This window comes from Rhea pennata, chromosome 1 (assembly GCF_028389875.1).
Source record: "Rhea pennata isolate bPtePen1 chromosome 1, bPtePen1.pri, whole genome shotgun sequence".
In the NCBI taxonomy this organism is placed as follows: domain Eukaryota; kingdom Metazoa; phylum Chordata; class Aves; order Rheiformes; family Rheidae; genus Rhea; species Rhea pennata.
Genome location: NC_084663.1, coordinates 109,789,531 through 109,796,258, shown reverse-complemented (window position 1 = coordinate 109,796,258; position 6,728 = coordinate 109,789,531). Strand labels below are relative to the sequence as shown.

General features: G+C 40.5%; 1 long non-coding RNA gene across 1 annotated transcript; it reads left to right on the top strand.

Moving 5' to 3' along the window:
* The first annotated feature begins 567 nt into the window (after positions 1-567).
* Positions 568-5,994, top strand: LOC134138834 (uncharacterized). The gene is made up of 2 exons (XR_009958029.1): positions 568-673; positions 5,676-5,994. It is a non-coding gene; the product is annotated as an uncharacterized LOC134138834 (long non-coding RNA).
* The last annotated feature ends 734 nt before the right edge of the window (positions 5,995-6,728 follow it).

Below are 6,728 nucleotides of genomic sequence, written 5' to 3'. Positions count from 1 at the left end.
GTTCATGATTGGCCTGCAAGTGATTGTCATCACTGCAGGGGCAATCCTAAAATCAACCTCTTGGAAACTCATGAATTAAAACAAACAAACAGATAAGTATAATGCTATGTATTGTACATGGAGTAACACATCTGTCAGTAAAGGTGAAAAAAAAATCCTAAAGACTCTAGCGCGATGCAGACTGCCACTTCTGTTTGTTTCTGATTGTTATCATACCGCGCAGATACGATGATTGAGAGTGAAACTTGAATTTGGTGCTAGAAGTCCACTGTAACATCAATCACCTGAAATAAAAATGTCATGCTTATGATTCTTTGGAAAATGCTGCACTTAACTTCCAAACTGTTGCTTTTAGAAAAGGCTAATTCAGGGTTGGGTACATTAATGTCAATGTCCTATAAAAGTGCCAGCTTAAAAAAAAAAAAAAAAAAAAAAGTCAGCAAAGACATTTTTTAAGCCTGTGTCAGCACAAAAGGGTGCCTCAGTTGTTTCATCTCGGAGCAGCTGCATGCTTTCATTGACATTTGTTGCCCTTTCTTTGTGCACTCATCCTGACCTCGTAGGTTATTTCCTGGCCTCCCTTCCGTGACCTATGACCGACGATGACCTTTAGCCAGAGAATGTGACATTTTGTTCTCCTCCGGCTGACATGTGATGCCCTCATTATTCAAAGGTATGTGAAAATAACGACCTGCGCTGACCTCGCCGTTTCCTTTCGTTTATTGGTCTACACTAGGTGCTTGTTCAGCAGATTGCTATGACTAGGTGGTGGGGTGTGCAATTGCTTTGGAAGCAGGAAGCTCACGAATTGCACCAACATTTTAGCTTTCTGTGCCCATTGCTCCATTTGACGAGCAGGAGATGGGTAGTGCAGTTTTGGGAGAGAGGACCTTCAAGGTTCAATTCAGTTTGGGTGTCGGGAGCATCTTCGTAAGGTTGGCGATCCGACCGAGGACTTGTGCGCTTCTGGAGCGGCAGCTGAGTGCCAGGCAGCATAACTACCTCAGGGTATCTCAAATAGTACCAGATGCCTGTGCATGGGCCACCGATTCAAGTCTTCTGTTCTCAGTCATCTGAGAAAATGGATGACTAAGTAACCTTAGGAATTCAAAACAGGAGTGACTGTAGCTTTCCCACCACCAAGACTTCTAAACTTTCCCCTCTGTGACCACAGTGGAGATGTAGTCACAGTTACGAGAAATACAACAATATTTGTCTAATGTGCTAATAGTGCTTTCTTGGGTAAGCCGCTTTTTGCATTTCAAATGGTGGAAGTTTTAGTGTTCTTCAGAAGTGCAAGTCTGAACACATGAACATTTTTGCAAGAAGTAGATTTTATCTCCTGTGAAGCGAGATATGCCCTCATTGACTATAGTAAGTGTTTCAAATGCTGCAGGTCTAAAGGAGGAACAAACCACTTTTGTGTGGGAGATTGTGATACCAATTAACAGTTTATCCAAGACTTAGCCAGCTTGAATATTTAAACCTCCTTTCCTTGAAGAAAGGATGGTTACTTAAGGTCAGGGATGAGGGCATGTATGGAGCAGCATGAAGAACAGATGGTCGCTAAAGACACTTCTTGACTATGAATATTTCATATTAAGACTATAGAAATAATAAATTAAGAACTACGTTCTGCTTTCTGTTGCATGAGAACAGAGCAGAAAAAGAAAATGTCAACATCTATGTCTGAGTGTGTGTTCCTGGCTGGGAAAGAGGTACCGGGCCCTTTACCACTGAAAGGTGGGAAGCTGCGCTGGATCTGAAGGTTAAGATGGAAGACTGTCAACAAACCTTCTTCCAGCTCTTAGACAAGCCTTTAGATATTTGGCATGCATACCAGGAAATGTCTTGAAAATCAGGAGCAAGATTTTGACCTTATCTCAGCACTGTGTGAGCTAAGGCAGAAACTAGGGAAAGGGTGGTAGTGATGGCTTTTGTTGGCAAAAAGAAAAGCCACAGCATTCCCTACTACCTGGAGTTTCTAAAGAGCTTCATGGAGGAAAAAATCCAGCTAAAGGAGTGAAGGGTGCCGGTAACTGACACCGAGATGTCAAGTCACAAACTTCAAGGTATGAGCTGGAGAGCTGGAGCGTCAGTCCAGACACTCATCCTGAAGTGTAACTCAGATCATTAAAAGTCCAGGTTGACATCTGCAGGATTGAGCGGGTTGGAGAGGGGGGCTTTAGGCTTAGATTAAGTAAACAAAATGCTGCCTGACTTTGAGTTTAAATTGAATGTCAAATATATCTGATGAATAAAAGTCTTTTACCTATCTTGGAAGAAAGTACTTCTATGTAAAGAGCCTAACTATGGGTATGACTTACCCATCGTGGGTGTATGTCATCATCTAAAGGAAGCATAGCTGAAAATTGTGAAAGTACTATTTTCTGTCTACCCACATCATCTTTGCCTTGCTTGAACTTAGTTTTGCTGCCACCAATCCCAGCAGCAGGTCCCTGGGCAGGAGGCTGAAACTCAAGAATGGAGCAGTGAAATGGCGCCTGTGATATATTGTTTCTATACTGTCGGTCATTTCACAAATGCCCCCGGTATTATATTTCTGAGGGCAAGCTACAGATGGATTAATTGAAGGAAAAACAACGGTGTATAAGAGGGTCGCAGCTGGTGCCAAACAATCCTCCTCCCCCTGATCAGGCAGTGCTCTAAAACCCTGGCACCGAGCAGGACTGTTAGATGAATCCCCATGTTCGCCTTTGGCTGAGAGCAACGTTCTCACAACCCGCACGTGGAATGCTTTTAAGACGATTCAGCTAAAGAATAGACACATTTTTATTTGTGACCCGACCCCAGATCAGATGTCGGACTGCTTATGACCACTTACATAAATGAACTAACCTACCATGACAACATACCTTTGGAAGGTCTCTCAAAGAAACCTTGTAGAAATTTTTTGTATTAGGTGCTGGAAAGATTGTGACACATGGAACCATTAGTAGCTTTTGACTGTTTAGGCTGAGAAAGCTAACTACACTTGTTTGTGCAACAAGAACATGCGTTGAAGAAAATTTAAGGTAAATTTTTAAACCAAGAGACTTTATTGTCTTTGTTTTTCCCTACAAGCACAGTCTCAGAAATACTCTATTTTTCTTCTCCTATGTCTCATTTGCCTCTCATTGTTCAGGAGCTCATAGGGTTTTACTCCTCCTAAGATCCATAAATCATATGATTAACTTTCAGTCCAAGACTGTTTTATAGGAGCACAAGAAATCTAATTGGAATACAATCTCCCTCCTACTGCTTTTCACAGCTTTCTTTGCATCTCAATGTGATCTGAATTTCAGATATCCTTTCTATGAGATATTTATTTTTCCCCATCATGCATTGAACCCAATTGTGCTGCTATCTTTTTCTGCCCTTTTAAGCTCTGGCTGTAAATTAACCATTATGCAGCTGAAATAAGTTCCTTTGGAGTTCATAAACAGTATTTCAGCTTGATAGCTTCCTGACTAGTTGCACAGCAATAGACTGTGTAATTCCCTAAACATAAAGGGTTAATGCTAGTTTCATTTTCCCCTCTTTAATATGAGTGCTTAGGGGAGAGGCTCTCTTATAAGGTGAAGTCCTGGATGGATTGAAAGAAGAGGAAATCTGTGGAAAAGCTGAACTCCATTTACAGGTGCTGGATGAGCTCCAGGTTGGGAGATCTTTGTCTTATGCTTATATTTATTTGTTTTGATTTGTGCTGACAGAGATTTAGTACAACAGAAAAATACTGCTGATTATGAACCAATTATTGCCCAGCAATTTACAGGCTTATATTACTCATAAAAAAAAATCAAAACCTTTTCTTATTAATTTAGTGTTTAAGGAAGCTGGGAGGCCAAGTCTTCTGCATACTGAGATGCTTTCTTTAGCCATGCAACCCACAAACAGTACAAGCTTTTCTTCAGTTGCTCCCCTTGTCCTCTCCAATGCCTTCCCCAAACCAAGCAGGGCAAGTCAATGGGAGGAGCTAATACTCATGGTTCATGAAAAACTTGCCTTTTTTTCCCACACTGTTGCTGAGGTGATTTTTTTTTTTTTTTTTTTTTTTTTTTGTGTATGTGCTACAAATACAGGCCTATCTGAGGGAAAAAAAAGGCAGGTATCAAATGGAAACAACCTAATTATTACCATATGACCATGAACAAAAGGCATAATTCCTATGACACCTTGAAAACAAGAAGATAATGCAACTTTCTGTCCACATACCCCAGTTATTTACATGCAAAACCTGTCAGAGAACATATTGCAGCGTCTTCCCTCCCCCCTCTCTTCTTTTCTGGCAGACACCTGGGTGCCATGGGGACCAAAGGCGTATTCCTGGATTTCATCCTAATGCGGAGTATAGACATGGCAAGGGGCCAGCTCTACATCCCACAGTTTAGATATAGCCTATCAATCCATTAGGCAACCCAGTCGCATTTATACAACTACATACCAAGCCTAGTTCTGTTCTGCTTCTTGTATTTTCAGCAGTCCCACTTGCCTCAGCAGAGCTACTTGTACAAACACCTTGGGGAATTTGACCTGACAAGTGTCTAAAGAAAATCTTGCAATCAGTTACTCCTGAGTTTGAAGTGTAACGTGGAAGTTGAATTGGATTTCCTATGTAAAGTAAAATTAATGATTAAAATGATTAAGCCATTAAATAAATATGTCTCAATTCGTAGCTGGTTGTGAATCAGCGACAGGCCAATTAATCAAAAAAATAGACATTCTCATTCCATAGACCTTCAGCTGCATTTGTTTTACAATGGTAGAACTAACTTAGGTTTATGGCAGTGTGAGGGAAAGGAAGATCAGACTTACCACGTTTAGCTGATGCAGAAAAGATAATTCCACTGAAATGAAATTAAAAACTTCTTTGTGCTTGTTCTTGTTCAAAAGATAGCTTTTTGTCTCTGAATTTTTGAGTAGTTATTTTCCAATTTCCATCAATAGCAACAATAAATGTTCTTATACTAAGAGAAGACAGGATCAGAAATATAGTGGAGAATATACAATAGCAACTAAAACAGTATTTATTTCACATTACTTTAGATACCTGTAGCATAAATGTTACATTTGAACCAATCACCAAATGCTCCTCTTATAACTTTCCTTGAGGGGAAATTAATCTGACCATGTGAAGAGTCATATTTCTTCCCACTGCTAAATGGAGCTAAAGTTGATTAGCTCAGAGGTAGATGTCTACATTTAATCAAACGAATCCCATCCACAATGGGATTCAGCTCTTCAAGTCTTTCTTCCCTGCTGACCATAGTAGTACCACGTGATGGCATCCACACTGGTGCTGCACTAGCTGTACTGGAAGGAACTTTTTATTCAATACTCTTCTGGTTCTTAGCAATTCATTAAATGGAGTTGCCATGGGGATACGGTCTCAGGGTGGCCTCACTTTCTTCCTCTCATCCACTCATACCCAGTATGCACTGTACAATACCTTATGCAAATCAGCTCCAAGTGGAGTTGCTTGTCATTAGCACAGACAACTCTAGAGGCAAAAACAAATAGAATTTGTCAGTGAGAACTCTGTCGTTAAGGAATTTTGTTTGCTACCCCTGCAGTGATTCATAGTGCACTCCACTGTTTTCTGCCTACTTCTTCATATCTTTCTTTGTTCGCAAAGCATAAAACTGTCATTTTAGGTACCTTTTCTCCAATTACAGGTTTTATTGATATCATACCAAAAAGCTGGTTTCAGCTCTTGGCAAACTGGCAGCACAAGAGAAGGATTTCCTGGATGTCATCTCCATTCAAATGCTGATAAAGTGCAGCCAAAGCAGTTTAGACAAACAGCAGATTTAAATTTTTGCTGGAGAAGGGAACAACTGGACAAAAAACTACAGCCTCAGTGGAATGGAGAAGTAAAACTGGAGAACTATCAGCACCCATGCTTAGTTCTTGGGACAAAACAGGAGAAAAAAATACATGTAACATTCCTATGGTCAAAACATAAATACATATAACTTGACTTTGCTGAGTGTGTCCTGCATGAACCTGAGGGTAAGTTTATGTGACACAGTATATAGAAATACCTGAGTTAGTCTGGACACCTAGTGCAGCTTAGTTGAGTGTTATCCCAGAAATATCAGGACAGTGTGCTGCACTTCTCTGGTATCTGAACTGGCCTGGGTATCTCCATACAAAACTGCTCTGTGCCACTGCGTACACTTTGAATGTCTCTCTCAGGTCCCACTGTCTTCATTGGAACTGAGATCTGCTTAATAATTCACCGGTTCAAGCACTGACACCCGGCTAACTTCAATTTAATCAAAGTCATCAGTAAAACTCCCACTGAGCCCAGGCCCTGTCACATATGCTGCCTGTGATGGCTGAATTTTTTAACTGTGAGCGGTAGAAAATCTTTGGGTTTAATTTCAGCTATGGAAGGAGAATATCCTATCATCCATGAAAAACTCAAATGTAGCTTTTAAGACATTAGCCACACAGAAATACTTGTGTTACATAAAGTGTTCCTCCTGAAACAGTGGGAGATCTGGCTGAAATTAGCAAGAATTACAATACCTCCCACTTTGAAGGTGAGAGGAGAAGCAAGGTTATAATTATATAAATGACTATGGGGGAAACAGTTGCTCTGTATACAGCATGGAAACCAAGCAGCATGGAACACCACTTAGAGACAGCTTTCCTAAAGCCAGTAATTTGTTCTTTTTTTCCTCTTTGACTGTTAGAGCTCCAGTCACCTCCCTGGCAAAATT